General features: G+C 37.0%; 1 protein-coding gene across 2 annotated transcripts in view; it reads left to right on the top strand.

Moving 5' to 3' along the window:
- SORBS2 (sorbin and SH3 domain containing 2) overlaps positions 1–14,418 on the top strand; it is a 204,196-nt gene that overhangs the window by 61,151 nt on the left and 128,627 nt on the right. The window lies entirely within an intron of this gene.

The following is a 14,418-nucleotide window of genomic DNA, read 5'->3' as shown; positions in this document are numbered from 1 at the left end:
GCGTACTTACAGACATGGCCAGCCTGTGAGCAGCAATACAGAAGGGATGTGCCAGGGAAGACACAGTTACTGAGTTAGGGTACATTGTATGATGTTACACTGTGAAATGGCTGAAGTTCACTTCTGCACCAGAAGGATCAGGTATTGAATGTAATACATCAATTATGTGGTTGTGTCTGAAATGCAGAGCCTCCATCAGATGTGACCTTGCAAAAGTATTTCTGTTCTGGTGAGGCTGTCTGCACAAAAATAGAAATAAAAATTGTTAGTTTCTACCTGTTTGTAAACTAGAATTGTACAAATGTATACTTTGTGGTTGTGTCCTACTGCTCTGATACCAGTCCTTTCTCATGTCATTCTTTCCTATTGAATTAAGCATGTTACTGTTGCCAGTGTGAATTTCCTTTCTTTACTCTTGTATGTAGCATGTAGCTTCCTATATGAGAGAAGACTGTGCCATAGATGCTCTGTGTTCATTTTTATTCAAGTAGTCTTTTGTCAAAACGCTTTCATGAAAAGACACAAGCTGACCTTTCTGAAATTATGAAGCTTCTTAACATTTAAAAGCTAAAACAAAAACTAGAAAGACTTTCAAAGGCACTGATGTAATGGAAAAGTTCATGTATGGGAGGGAAAAGGGAGAGAAGTAAGTACTTAAAAGGGCAGCATGTATCTTTGACTAAAGGCATGCTAGATGACAAAATTTTAGATCTACTTCTGCTTTCAGTGTTTTTGAAGCATGTAATGTGTTTTTCTGTTCAGATGTATTGTTCCATAACAGTGATACATCATAGCTAATGCTGCTATGAAGTAGGAAATTCCAAAGGCGGACCCGTTTCTTCTGTTATTTCTAACTTCTTTCCCTAAATAGATTGATTTTTTTGGTCTCTCTGTACTGAATACAGATAGTGTTCTGACTCATCCACCCTTAAAAACCTCACCAACCACCATCAGGGGGTTGAATAGAACAGATGTGGTTCTGTGCTCTTAAGTAACCTGAGTAACATAGTGCACTTTTGAAGAGGTGATACTGAAGGTCCTGAGTCTCGAATAGTGGGAAAAACCACTAAAAGGAAAAGCAAACAGTCTTCATCTCAATCATTACTATGATCAAACTATAAACCAAACTTTTTTATTAGCCTTTTCATAAAGCAGCTGTTAAATAATGCTGAGAGACAGAATAATGAAAGTTTTACTTCTTTTAAGGGTACTCATCTTGCATTTTATGTACAAGTATTAAAGCAGTGTACAGCTGAACTGTTTGTTGGGTACCTAAAGCTATCCTTAGTTTAGCATCAGTGGCTTATCAACTAAATTTGTCCACAAGAATAGTAGCTTTATTTTTTTGCTTCTTCAGGACCCAAAAGAATATGCAGGAATGCATGATGAAACCAAATGGAAATGGAGTCAATAACTGCAGTTCTCACAGCTGAAAATCAGATTCATTGAAGTTTATGAAGATAGTAAAATGCATTGATTTCTAAGGCTGCATTTGGTTGTAGGATCATGAGTTATTCTAATCAGAAATCAGTAGTTGTGACTGAAGGTCAAAATAGGTGGAAGGGTCTTTGTGTTTTTTCAAACAGTTTAAGAGCAACATGTCTAGTTTCTTAATGTATTGGTGGTTTTGTGGTTTTATTTTGATTTGGGGTTTGGGTTTTTATTTGGTTGGTTTTTTGGTTGTTTTTTTTTTCTTTTTTGAACAGCACCAATAGGTGAAATCCCAGTTCAAGCAGGCAGCAGGGCTGAAAGGTGACTGTAACCCTTCCTAAGAGGCTTAGGTTGGATGGTGTAGTCTGTGATTAGAAGGGGTAGGGGCTATGTCAAGAGCAGGACAGCCACAGAGCATTCTTGCCAGCATGATGCCATGTTTTATGTTCAGGCTAATTAACCATAGCCTGAACAAAAAGCTTCATCACCACAGTGTACCTTGAGTGCTATATTGTTTAATAAAGCCACATATTTCTCACTGGGATTAACTTGCTGAAAGCTAATGCTTTATCAGAGTTTAGTTTTAGCAAATGTTGGGGTGGGGGAGGATATCCAAGATTCAGTTATCTGGATCAACTCTGATGTCTGAAAAATGCATGAACTAGAAATTATATGTTACTGCAGAGGGTCTCTGTGCATATGAACAGTATTTTCCCTACCTGAAGTGATCATAAGTGAAAAGTAGTGGTTCAGGCAATAGAACAAAGCATGAGTTAAATAAATTGGGTGCTTTGACTGTTGTTTTTCTTTTAATGTTCATTTTTAGAAATTAGACATGACTATAAAATAAAAAAAACCTTCATTTTTTAATCATAAATCAATATGTATAAACATTTATAAAAACAAATGTAATCTGACATGTTGGCATCAAGCAGGTGCAAAATGACATTTTTAAGGTACTAACTGCCTGTTTCTCCCTGATTTTTGTGTTCATTTGAGAACTTCAGATTCTCTTATCTGTTGATATGACAGCTTTTCTAGTACCTGGACTATGATAAATAAGGAAGAGTAAATAATTGGTATGAGGCAATTATTGATTGGTGAGAATTACAAAAAAATTGTATTTTATGAAGGTTATTTAGTAAATCTTCAGGACAGGATGTTTTGCTCTCTCCAATAAAGCAACCTTCATGGACCTTCATAAGGAGCGGATTAATGGATTAGATGGCCCAAGTTTGTTGGTATTTCAACTGCTGTTTGCAAACATCACATGTGTTCTGAATTTCTGACCGTTTCAGCTTTTGAGACAATCCTAAATTTTAGGGATTGGCCTAGGTGAAGTATCCAAGAAATAATTCCCTTTTGAAGACACAGGTCACACTACTGACTTTTGTGTATTTTGTGCTTTGTGCTTGTTAAAATCTTACACAGTTATTGTCTGGTTTAGGCATCAACCTTGTACCTTCGTTCTTTCTTCCCACTAACAGTAAAAAAATTAAAGAAAACCAAGCTGTAGCAACCCAAAGGGCTGCCAGTGCAAAACACTGGGTGTGTTTCCTTTAATTCATGTATTGATCAGGTACATCACACTGCTCCTTCTAGCCAGTTTATGCAGTTACACGTTTTAATAAGCAAATCCTGACAGAAGACAGCAGTTGCCAGCACAAATTTAATTTAATTTAGTTTCTAGTGAATTTCTAATGAACAGGGAACTCTAAGCAGTGACATTCTCCAGATAATCAAATTCATGGTAATTGCAGTTTTTCTGTTGGAGAAATCTGTATTTGTTAGGAATCTGAAGGAAATAATTATTTCAGTGTGACTGATGCAATCAAATGGTTTTCTTTGAATAAGTAAACTATAAAAAGAGGCTAATCAAATGAAGTGCTACTGTATGAGAGCAAAACGAAAGGGTGACAGGTTTGACAGTAGAATAAAGACCAAACCAAAGGCTTTGTTTTGACATACATGCAGATAATCAGGCAAATTCAAGTCTTTTAAGAGACCTCTTCTATAAGGGTCACTTTACAGATACGGATCATGTAATCTGAGCCTTGCAGATTATCATTCTACTTCTAAACAAGTTCAAGAGAGAGGTTTTTAATTCCTTATTTGCATAGCCATAGATTTACATGTTCACATGTTTTTGCCATTGGCATTTGATTCAGAGATGACTGATTTATGGTCTTGAGCAAAGGCCAAATTCAGGACACACTTTGTCCTGTCAGGACTGCAAACTCTACCAAATTGTTTGAAAGCCAGCACCTGTTGTAATTAATACATACAAAGCAGTAGGAGGATCCCTTCCAGCTTCAGGAAATACTTATCTTATGAGCAAAAACAATAATAATTGCAGAGATGGTATGCTAAATTAATTCAGGTGTGAATATGTTTTTTGTTGTATTTAGGGGTGTAATCATCTTAAACGTAATTCTCTAAAATCAGTCACTGCTTAGATAAAAAACACAAATGAAAACAAACATGTCAGTAAGAGCTACAGAAAGTACAGCAGGGTCAGGTACTCTTTGCAATATGTGCTGAACATGAAAGATGGGGCAGGCTTGATGCAAAGGTAAACTGAAAAGCAGGTTTATTAACACATGGGTTTGACCTCTGCTTGACTACAACACCAGTGGTTTTCTTGATTTCCTGTAGCAGAAATGAAAATATAAAGGGGGTCTGAGGAAGAAGCAAATTGTAGCTTTGTGGATGAACTTGGGAAGTGTTCTTATGATAAAAGATTACTGCTGCTTATGAGTGCATGAAATGTATGTGGGGAAATTTGAGCAGATACTGTGAAGAGACTTCTGGGAGTTGCAAGAGGAGACAGGAAGAGAATTACAAAAGTGCTTGAAAGGGAAAAGATAGATATAATTGCTGCAGTGACAAGACAACGAGCCATCTATATGTGCCCTCTATTCTGGGCAGGGACAGCTACAGTGGCTTCAAAGAAAAAAAATATTAGACTGGTCTCATGGGGTGCATCTTGCATAGATCAGAACGTGTTACTTAAAACCGTGGGTTCAGATGCTGGAGTTAAATTGTGTGTTGACAAGAGGCCTAAACAATAGCATTCCTCATGGGGGGACCAAAACAAAGTTAGAAATCAGATTTCAAAAGTGCTGTGGAGAAATCAGTCCTCTCAGGAAAAGCTACAGCACACACTCAGAGTGAAGGGGAAACAAGTGTGAAGAAACATGAGCCACTTCCTCGAGAAGTTCACATACCTGAGCATTAAAGGGTTGGGGTTTCTTTTTTTTGGTTGTTTTGGTTTGGTTTTTTGTTGGGTTTTTTTGTTTTGTTTTTATTAAAAAAACAAACAAACAAAAAGTCCCGTTTGCATTATGTTTGCATTCTAGTCAAATCTCCAGCCTATACACAGTGTGCCAGGGCAAGCTACACATTTCATTTTTTAAATTGATTTTTAGTCTTCATCTGCACACATAGTAACTCCAATTGAAATTTTCAGATTTGAAAACAAATTGATCTCCTTCTGTGTTTTTTTTCTTTCTGTAGTTTTTTATTCTTGGGAGACCCAAATGGATGAATCCCATCCCTTCACAAGTGCTTTAGGTGAAGCATTAGAAGTCTACATTTTCAATGTGATTACCCATTATGGAAATAGGATTCTCTCTAGCTGTCCTGCACCAGCAATGGAATAATGCAGTTTTGAGGGTGAGATCAGGTGGTAGGGAGCTCTAATTTCTGTCCCTTGGTTTTGCACCAAATTGTTTTAACTGGGACAAAGTCTGTTAGAATGTTGATGGGGTAATTCATGTGTTTTGCTTTATACACAAGTGTATTAGGGCTGCAAATGTCTTTATGGAAAATGTCCATTTCTCAGTGTGTTACTTGGTTTGAAAATTATGAACTGAGCTGGAGCTTGGAGGTGGCTTGAGGTCAGACATGACTTGAAAGAATAATTATATTGCAAGCTTTCATGGGTGTAGTCCTGTCAAATCTATGTAATTCTCCTGTCATCTTCAGTATTGTATATGTTGTATTTAGACTTCTATGGACTTTATCTTCCAGTATGTTTAGGAACAGCTTCTCTTTATGGTCATTAAAACTGTAGGGGTTTTTCTGAACTAATTGCAGATAATGCTGAGAAAATTTCACATTCAATACCTAAAATTGTCAAAACAATCTGATAATATATGTAATTTAAATCTTCATAAAAGAAACCACTTCTTTTGAATTCTGGACTTATTTTCTCTGGTGAGGACACGTGGATAGTTTTTACTAAGCACTTTCTTAAAGACCTAAAAGGATTTTTAGGTTTGCTTTGCCCAGAGGCAGATAAATTTTTTTAATGAACTTTTTTAGGGATAGGTTTGTAACTAAACTCTGAGGTGTCTACCCTTTTTTGTGGGTACAATAAACAATTGTAGAATTTTTACCATTACATTTTCAAAACCGTGAAATCTAATGTGTTGTTTCTCATAATCCTAAATTAGTATCTTAAGCTGTTAAGTGCTGAAATGATGATTCAAGTTTGGCCTTGTAAGAATCCTGTCTGAATAATATTTTTAAAAGCAAGGTCATGACTTCAAGGCAGTTGTTCTTCCGTGACTTACTTTAAACCTGGGTGTTGTCTTTACCAAGACATACTCTAAACAAGGAACTTAGAATTCATTTAAATGTTTGTTGGAAAAGGGCAGAGAGGAATTTAGCAAAATGACACTTACAAATTATATTATTATAGACTTTGGTATTTTTGAAAGCTCTAATTGATGTTTTCTCTCTTTGAATGCAATGGTAGGAATCCTTCCTGAATTAATTAAAAGTAGTTACAGTAAATGTGTGCTTTTAAAACACCATTGAAAAGGCCTTAGCATCCAGATTTTTGCTATTCTAGCTTTAGGTTCAGCCCAAAGTGCCTGTAAATTTCTTTTGAAAAATACCGGAAAGATTTATCTAAAAGGTGAAAAAAAGTGTTGCACTTGTGTTTATTTGTGTCCCTTGATATGATGATTTTCTGATTGTCATTACTTGCATCAGCATTTAAGTCTTACTGTCATTGGTAAGATCTGGGCTGAAAAGGTTGGCACCATCTTGAATGAATCTGCTACCCTTATTTACAGTGTATTTATTACTGGAAACAGCTTCACATGTTTATATACACAAATTTTACCATATTTTGGGGATGCTCTGTTAGATAAACAATCCTGCCTCTCAAAACTTGATGAACATCAGAAGTTATGTTCAAATTGTGCATTTCAGCTGGGAATCCTGCAGATGCTAACCAGATTTTCAATCTGAGGTCAGTGCAATTGTGATGTTGTTTCACCTTAGGCTTCCTGTGCTCTGTGTATCAGACACACCTGTGAGTTTGAAATGTCACCATCAAAACCAGGTCACTTGTTTCACGAGGAGGAGGAACCAGGAAATAGAGATGTCTTTGTGTTGTCATCTCAAAGGCAGCAATGTTTCAATGCTGCATCATAAAAAGATTTTGTGTGTTGACTTCTTTAGGTGTGGATCACATAAACGTTAGCATAGAGGTTTGATTTTTTTTTTTTAATATATTTCAATGCTCTTTGTCTTTTTGAAAGCACCGTTAAAATTATTTGAACTGCTCAACTTCTGGACAATTTAGACTTTGATCTCAATTCATGTGTGTCTAGTTCATGCCACCCATCTATCATAAGCTGATTTTGTTATAAATAACCAGAAGCTGTACAGACACTGTGTAAAACTATTAATGATTTTCCCCCTCTGTTGTTGCCCTCTGCTTTCAAACTCCAGTCTTCAGATAACTGTCAGTCATATGTAATTTTTTTTCACCCTGCTGATCAGAATGTAAAGGCTGACAAAAAAACTCATCAAATTCTTTTCCAATGCTCTCCTTATGAGCAATTTGTTTAATTGCTGCAGGAATCAAATGTGCCTGAGCTTAAAATTTAAGTCAATGGGTTCAAAGCAGAAGGCAGGGCAAACAGAACACAAACAGTTTAATGTTGTTTTGGACACTAAATTTGTAATAATTAAACTTTTGCTAAGATATGTCTGCTGTCTACTTTTGATGCCTTTATATACAAGGCTGTAATTTGACAACATTTTTATCTTTACCATCTCCTTTGGGAAGTAAGATAGAAAACTGTATGATTAGCTATTCTGTATAAAATTTGGCAGAGAAAATTTATCTTTCAACCTCTCAATTTTGTTTTTCCATTTAGGTTAAGTTTTCAAGCCTCTTTAGAAGCAGAGGATACCACAAGTCACTGACTTTATCCTTCAGGTTTTTTAAGTGCAAATGTGCACTACTCTGTTGCTGCTTGTAGTGATCATTGTCTAAGGGTTAAAACTGAAGTTTTCTGTTTTGAACAGTCATTTCATCAAGCTGGTGAACAGTAAACAGCCTTAAGGGGAAAGAAGTGCCTTTTGAGCTGTTATTACTAATAGGCAGAGGAATTTGAAAAACAGAGGATGTTAAAGTTCTGAGGAAGTAAATAATTTCTAGGAAGGGAAATCCACCTTTCCATGTGTTTATTTTTCAAAGAGAGGAAACTACCTAGTAGGTGTAAAACTGCATGGATACAAAATAGGACATCTACTGAGGATTATGTTACATTTGACTTCAGTTGTCACCTATCTTCAGAACCCCTCTCCCAACCTTCTTTTGTGCAGCTTCAACCACCTTAGATTTATGGTATGACACAGGTGCTCCTTCCTCTACCCAACGTGCAAAATATGTACAGTCGTGTTATTCCAGCTTTCAGTTTGTTGCTGTTTAAGAATATTTTTAAGGATCTTTTCTCTCCACCTTTCTGGGTGGCACTGGCCTTTGTCATATGAATTGTGATCTCTTTAATGGCCTAATTTTCCTAAGGAGTATCCACTGCATCTCATAAAATGTGTAGTCATACTGGCTACTAAAAACAGAGATAGCAGAGAAGTCCTGTTTTAGAGATGTGTCTGTAGACTGTCTTCCTTGTGGAAGAATTTTTCCATTCAGGGAGAAAGTTTGCAGTGGAAAATATGGCTGCAGTTTTGAATTCTTCATTACTGATGTTCACTGATCAGCAGTGGAAGCTTACCTATGGAGAAGAATAAGGAAATTTCTAAAAATTCCTAATGTAATGTCACCATGGTGACTTTGCTCTTCTTGTCTCTGTTATTTGCCACTTAAATGAGAGTCAAATTCTGTTAGCTGAAAAATTACTTCTGACCTACAGATAATTCAACATGGAGCAATTAACTGGCAGCACAACTGTAACATCCTGCATTGCCTTGAGTACAGCAAATATCAAATTGACTTTCCTGAGCTAGGAAAAGCATTAATATAGTTCAAACAAATGTTTCAAACTAATAGCCTGTTCTGCAATTAATAGTCCTGTAAAGAACACAAACAGCAAACAAAAACTCATTTTCACTTAGCTGGAGCAATACATGGTAGATGACTACATTATCATGTGCCTCTATTAACAAGAAGAAAAAACAAACACAAGCTCAGCACTGATTTCCTGAGCCATTCTCCACTGGCAGGTGTTGGTATCATGCTTTAACTTTGCTTTTGGGAGCTGTAAAACTTCCTGGAAACCTTTCCTGGAGTTCCTTTCCCTCCAAGCTACTGCATGAGGGCTTGTCAGATCTTTGGGAAAATTATGATCTTCAGGAACAAAGAGATTTGAACAGGAAGGGGTCAGTTTTCTGTTTTAGGAGCTTCCTGTTGCGTGCTCCATCATACTGCAGAAAGGAGTGTTTTTGTAGGGAGCAGGAGCAGGCTTGGTAGGCTCAGGCATTTTGGCAGCACCTTTTCTTGCTGATAAGCAACATGAAGGTGGACAAAGGTGGAGGCAGTGTAGCTGCAAGTAGGTTCAGTCTGCTGGTGTCATGTACCTGAGCTCTTGAAATAGCTACCTTCTTTGCAGCCTGAAGGACTGATCATTGTCATGATTATGTGAAACTGGGAGCAGCAAAGAAAGAGTTTGCCAAAGCAATTTGTGTCTTGGTGAGCTTTGTCTGACTTCATCTGTTTCTATTATGTCAATATTGTATGCTGCCATTAGAGGTAGGAAGCATAAATACAAATGTTGGGTTGCTGAAAAATAGATATTGCCTTTGAAATCAGACTAATGGGGGAAAAAAGAAAGAGGTATCAGAAAAATACTGGACTCTGGTAGTGTTACTTTGCATTCCAAAATGCTGAAGAATGATCTCATTAGGTTGTGTTTTCAGTTGGTGGATCACAGTAGTAAAATGAATAAACTGACTGAAGGACCAGTGATGTAAAGATGGTTCTCTACACTGTTGTTTGACTTGTAGTGAGAGGTTTTGTACTCACTTGAGGTGACAAGTGCCCACCTTAGGGTTGAGTGCCTGAAAGCCTCTCCTGCAGCAGCTCAGCTGTTTCCTACCTTCTATGCTATGAGTAGCAGAAAACATTAAAATTACTTAATAGGTAAAGCTAAGGATTGTTTTCATATAGGTCCCTTGTTTTTTCATTACTAGCCTGGCAGCTCAGCAAATTGGCAGAAAACCATTGTGTTAATTATTGAGAAGCCTAAATTCCTTTGTGGATTTAGTCGTGGTAATTGGAATAGAAGCTGAGTACAGAGTGCGGAGGTGTAAAGCTGGCCTGGCCATAATCTGGTGGTTTAAGGAAAAGCAGAATGCTGTTAGGCCTTGTGTGCTCTGTAACATAAGTCTTTGTGGAGCAGGAGGAAGGATTTTGCACTTGTGTTACTTCTGTGGATTCCTTTTTCCCTTACATGGACCAGCAGCTTGAGAGTGCCAGCTGCACACAGGATCATGGCCCCAGAGCCTGGTGATGGCAGTTCTCCCACGAGAAGGGAGCAGTTCTATCCATGGATAACTCTGGGAAGGTGTTAGTGTTTCAGAGTATATTGCTCTGCTGTAAATATTTCAGAGTAACTGAAGGCAGTTGCTCAAACTTTCTCCTGGGTAAGTTTTTTCTTTCTTATGCTTATGAGAGTGCAGTTCTTGCTCTGTGAGCCACGTGGAGGATGTGATTACTCTGTGAAAGAGGCCAGTGTCCTCAAAAGACCAGACAATAGCAGGACGCTTGGTATTGTGTCACGGAAGTGGGAGATGTGACTCTAAATCCTTCTGGAAGTTTAATCCAGGTTTTCCATATCCGTGGCAGGTGTTCTAATGTCCATCACTACAGTGTTTTTAGGAATAACGGGATGGCATCAAGTCATCTTCCATGGTTTTGCTGAGGAGTGGAAAAAACCCGAGAACGTCTTTTGGATACTTGTGCCTCAGATTTAAGATTGATAAAACACAAGGTTGCACAGGACAGCTGCCACCAAAGTCCTTTCATTAAGGCAAGGCATTGCTTGCTTGGCTCAGGAGGAGAGTTTTAACTAGCTGTTAAAAGACAAGCAGATGCGTAGAAATTTGGATGGATATATATATATATATATATAAAATGGGTATTTTAGATATTGCCCCTTTTCATTTGGGCTCAAAAGACCCTGTTACTTGCATTGGTAAATCACAGATTGAGTCCTAGCTTGTTTACATTTCTGAGGTTCAGGCCTTTAGGAAAACACCACTCTGTAATGCCCTCAGCAGCTTCCCAAAAAGCAGCCACAGTCTTACACAAGAGTTAAGCACAGTCTAGCAGAAAACAGACCTGAAGGACAAATAACTTTGTACCAAGTTCTTGAAACAATGGCCTAGCAACGTATATTAAGAGTGAGATTAACAATAAGCTTCTGTTCCCCATTTCCTGAAAATGCCTTCTCACGTTTATTTTCCTGTTCATTTTTAACTGTTTGCTCTTGGAACAGAGGAAGTTAGTTTTACTAGCAAAGTAGGCAGGCATATTATCCTGTTGGTCCAGTTTCAGAATGATAGCTGCAGTGGCTGTGGTCATTTTTCACATCATTATGAGAGCAGTTACGTGGTTTGCACCCAGTTATAGGGAATTGGCTAAAGTATTGGAATTGGTTCTAACAGGTGACTTAGAGCCTTGAAATATTTAGGTAATGTGCTTTCAATAGTTGGAAGGGTTTAAATTCCTGTGATTTCACTTCAAAGTTGAGAGTATCCTTACATTTTAATGAAGGTATTTGGTGCTGATTCAAAGGTATAATAATAATAATTTTTAGTGGATTCTATGTGATATAATGGGATTATTGAACATATTAAAAATTACAACATAGCTGCTTATTATAACTGTAAAGTATCTTACCAAAAAATAGCTAGGGGTTTCAGTTTAACATAAATCTAAAGTCGAAAATGAGAACTCAATATAGCTAAAGACATTTGGTGTCTTAAAGAGAATGCAGGTCTGCTGTTCTGCAGAACAACAGCAGAGTCAACTCTTCATGAACCATGAACCAACTCTTCATGAACCATATGCTATTTTGCAGGCCAGTTCATGTTAATAACGTCAGAGTGTGATTCTTTCTACTTGCTGTCTTGACTCATGTCTTTCAAATGCCTGAGTTATCTGTAGAACACTTCTGTGACAAATTCAGAAAGCTGCTCTGATGCTCTGAGTGCAGGCATCCCTGGCACTAAGTTCAGTTAACACAAGTTCATGCATTTTTACTTGCATCCCGTTATACAGGATTAGCCACAAATAATGTTGTATATGACCTGTGTGTAGCAAGGTATTCCATCCTGTCCAGGAGCATGGCCACCCTTCTTCATAGCTCCATTACTTTTCAGCAGTGGGGGCTACTGAAAACACACATGACATTGACAAAAAAGTCTTACTTGTAAGATCCTTCAAGTTTCTATAGGTCTAAAACACTTATGAGGCTAGGTGAAGTCCAGTACAAAGCATGTGATCCATAGCTTTCCTTCTGTAGATTTTTTTTTTCCTGCACTCTAAAAAATACTTATTTCAGAGATTGAGATGATCAGTTCTATGAATGCACACTCTCAAGGGAGACTTCTGAAAACAGAGTACGTCCATTTTGCTTCCATTCTCTAACATTAAATTAGTTTTATGTTACCTGGCATAGTTCAGATAAAATTCAAGAAATATTGTTATTAGGAAAAAAAGAAAAAATGAAAGAAATCATATCCATACTCCTCATTTCTTCCTGAGGCAGGTAACATGCAATTCATTTAGACATACTACTTAAACATATTACGCTAATCTTAAAGTATATTAATAGAAGAATGTATAGAATAATACAAGGAAAAGGAGTCATTACACCTGGCTCTGCAGTGTTCACCTGCATATCTTGAAATGTACAGGGACACTTCTCAAAAGGATTATTCTCCTTCAGCCCTTCCATATGAAGCTTCAGTGACTCAACTGTGTTTGAAGGGCTAGGCTTAGAAAAAAATCAAGATTTCCTTTATGTGAATCTGTACAGTGAAGCAGGTGTGCAAATTTTGTCTTTCAGTATTTTGAACAACCTTCTGGATCTCTTACCTATTGAGATTCTTTCCTCTGGTTTATGGAAATCTCTGTAGTGTCTGTCCTGTAGTGTCTGGCCCCAGAGCTCCTGGAGACTTGCAGCACTTAGAGCAGCAGTGTGAACTGCACACTTCTTGGTCATGTTTGAATTCTTTAGTACTAAAAATTGATTGAATCACTCTAGAGTGGGTCACTAAAGAAATTATATTCTTAATTTTAGCATTGACAATAGCAAAAAATGAAAGAGATTATTGTCAGTCTCTTAAAAGCATAAGGTAACAGTCTTGGTAGCAGTGACATAATTGTCTGTTTTACTAATAAACATACATGTACATTTATCTCTGAGACCTAGATGATATATGTGATATTTCTGTCATCTCATGTTTCCTGTGGATAAAAGATGATCTGATTTGTATGCAGTAGCTAAAGCACCTTAGTCTATATCAGAGCAGTGCTTATGTCATGTTTAGTAAATGCTATAAATACTGATAGGTAAACTGTCATTTATTTCCACAAGTACAGTTGCAGAGAGTGTGTGAAGAAACAAGGTAGCAAGACAGGTTAAGTGCTGATGGTGACTCAGCTAATGGTAAATCTGTCTTCTGAGAAGATGCCTCTGAAAAGAAATGCTGAGCTGCAAACTGTTGTGTATTAAATTATGTCAGTAGTAAATTGATACTGCTAATAATGACTTTTACACATACTTCTAGTTTTGTACCTGTGTAGTGTTAGTATTGAGCATGTGGATATTTATTGATTTAGCTTGTAACTATCAGATGAAAGCATTATGGATGGCAAGGTAATGTAGAATCTGACACTAGTGGTCTGGTAGATACAGGTCTTGTGTTTATTTACAAACTATACTCCTTGTTCCACTTGACCATTACAGCTCTCAAGCTGGCTATAACTCACACATTATCTGAAATTTAGGCTATTGGAGTCCTTGAATATCTTTGTTCATGAATCTCAAATATAAACTGAGCTTTTTATCTTTGCTGGACTAGTTTTGTGGTAAAATTATGGTCTTAAACTAGACATCAGGAATGAAGTAGCAGTAATGATTAATTTAACAGGTTGGTATTTAGAGTTTGTGGATTTTGTTGTAGCTTCTTTTAATTGCTGTAACACTAAGAATATTTGAGATCAAATGAAAAGGATGTTTTTGAGCTAACGCAGAAGGAATTTGTGCTATATTTTTATATTTAGCAGCTTTTTCGTTATTGTTTTAAGTGTTTTATAGCTAATAATTTCTATGCAAGTCTTCAGGAGAAAATGTGCTTTTCATATTTGTTTATAACAATGAGCATTGCTTTACTCATTTAACAGTTTAATAAATAGCTTGTGTCTGGCATCCTGTTTCATGTGTCCATATAACTTCCAAAGAGCTACTATTCATGAATAAATCAGAAATGAAGGTGTTCTAAAATGTTATCAAATGATTGGGCTTAAGTAATGTGACTGGAAATGCAGCAGATATTGAGACATTTTGCAATCTTACCACACCAACCTGGTTTAGGTTTTGAGCTGTGAGAGTAACTGTAAGTCTCACAACTTTTCCTTGAACAACAGTAACAAAATTTTTCAGTGGCAGTACCTAACAGTGTGATGATGCTTGAGAACTTTTTCTGAGGAAGCAA

The sequence above is a fragment of the Serinus canaria genome, chromosome 4 (genome assembly GCF_022539315.1).
Source record: "Serinus canaria isolate serCan28SL12 chromosome 4, serCan2020, whole genome shotgun sequence".
Classification (NCBI taxonomy): domain Eukaryota; kingdom Metazoa; phylum Chordata; class Aves; order Passeriformes; family Fringillidae; genus Serinus; species Serinus canaria.
Note: the sequence above shows the minus strand (reverse complement) of the source record. Positions and strands in the feature narration are given on the sequence as shown.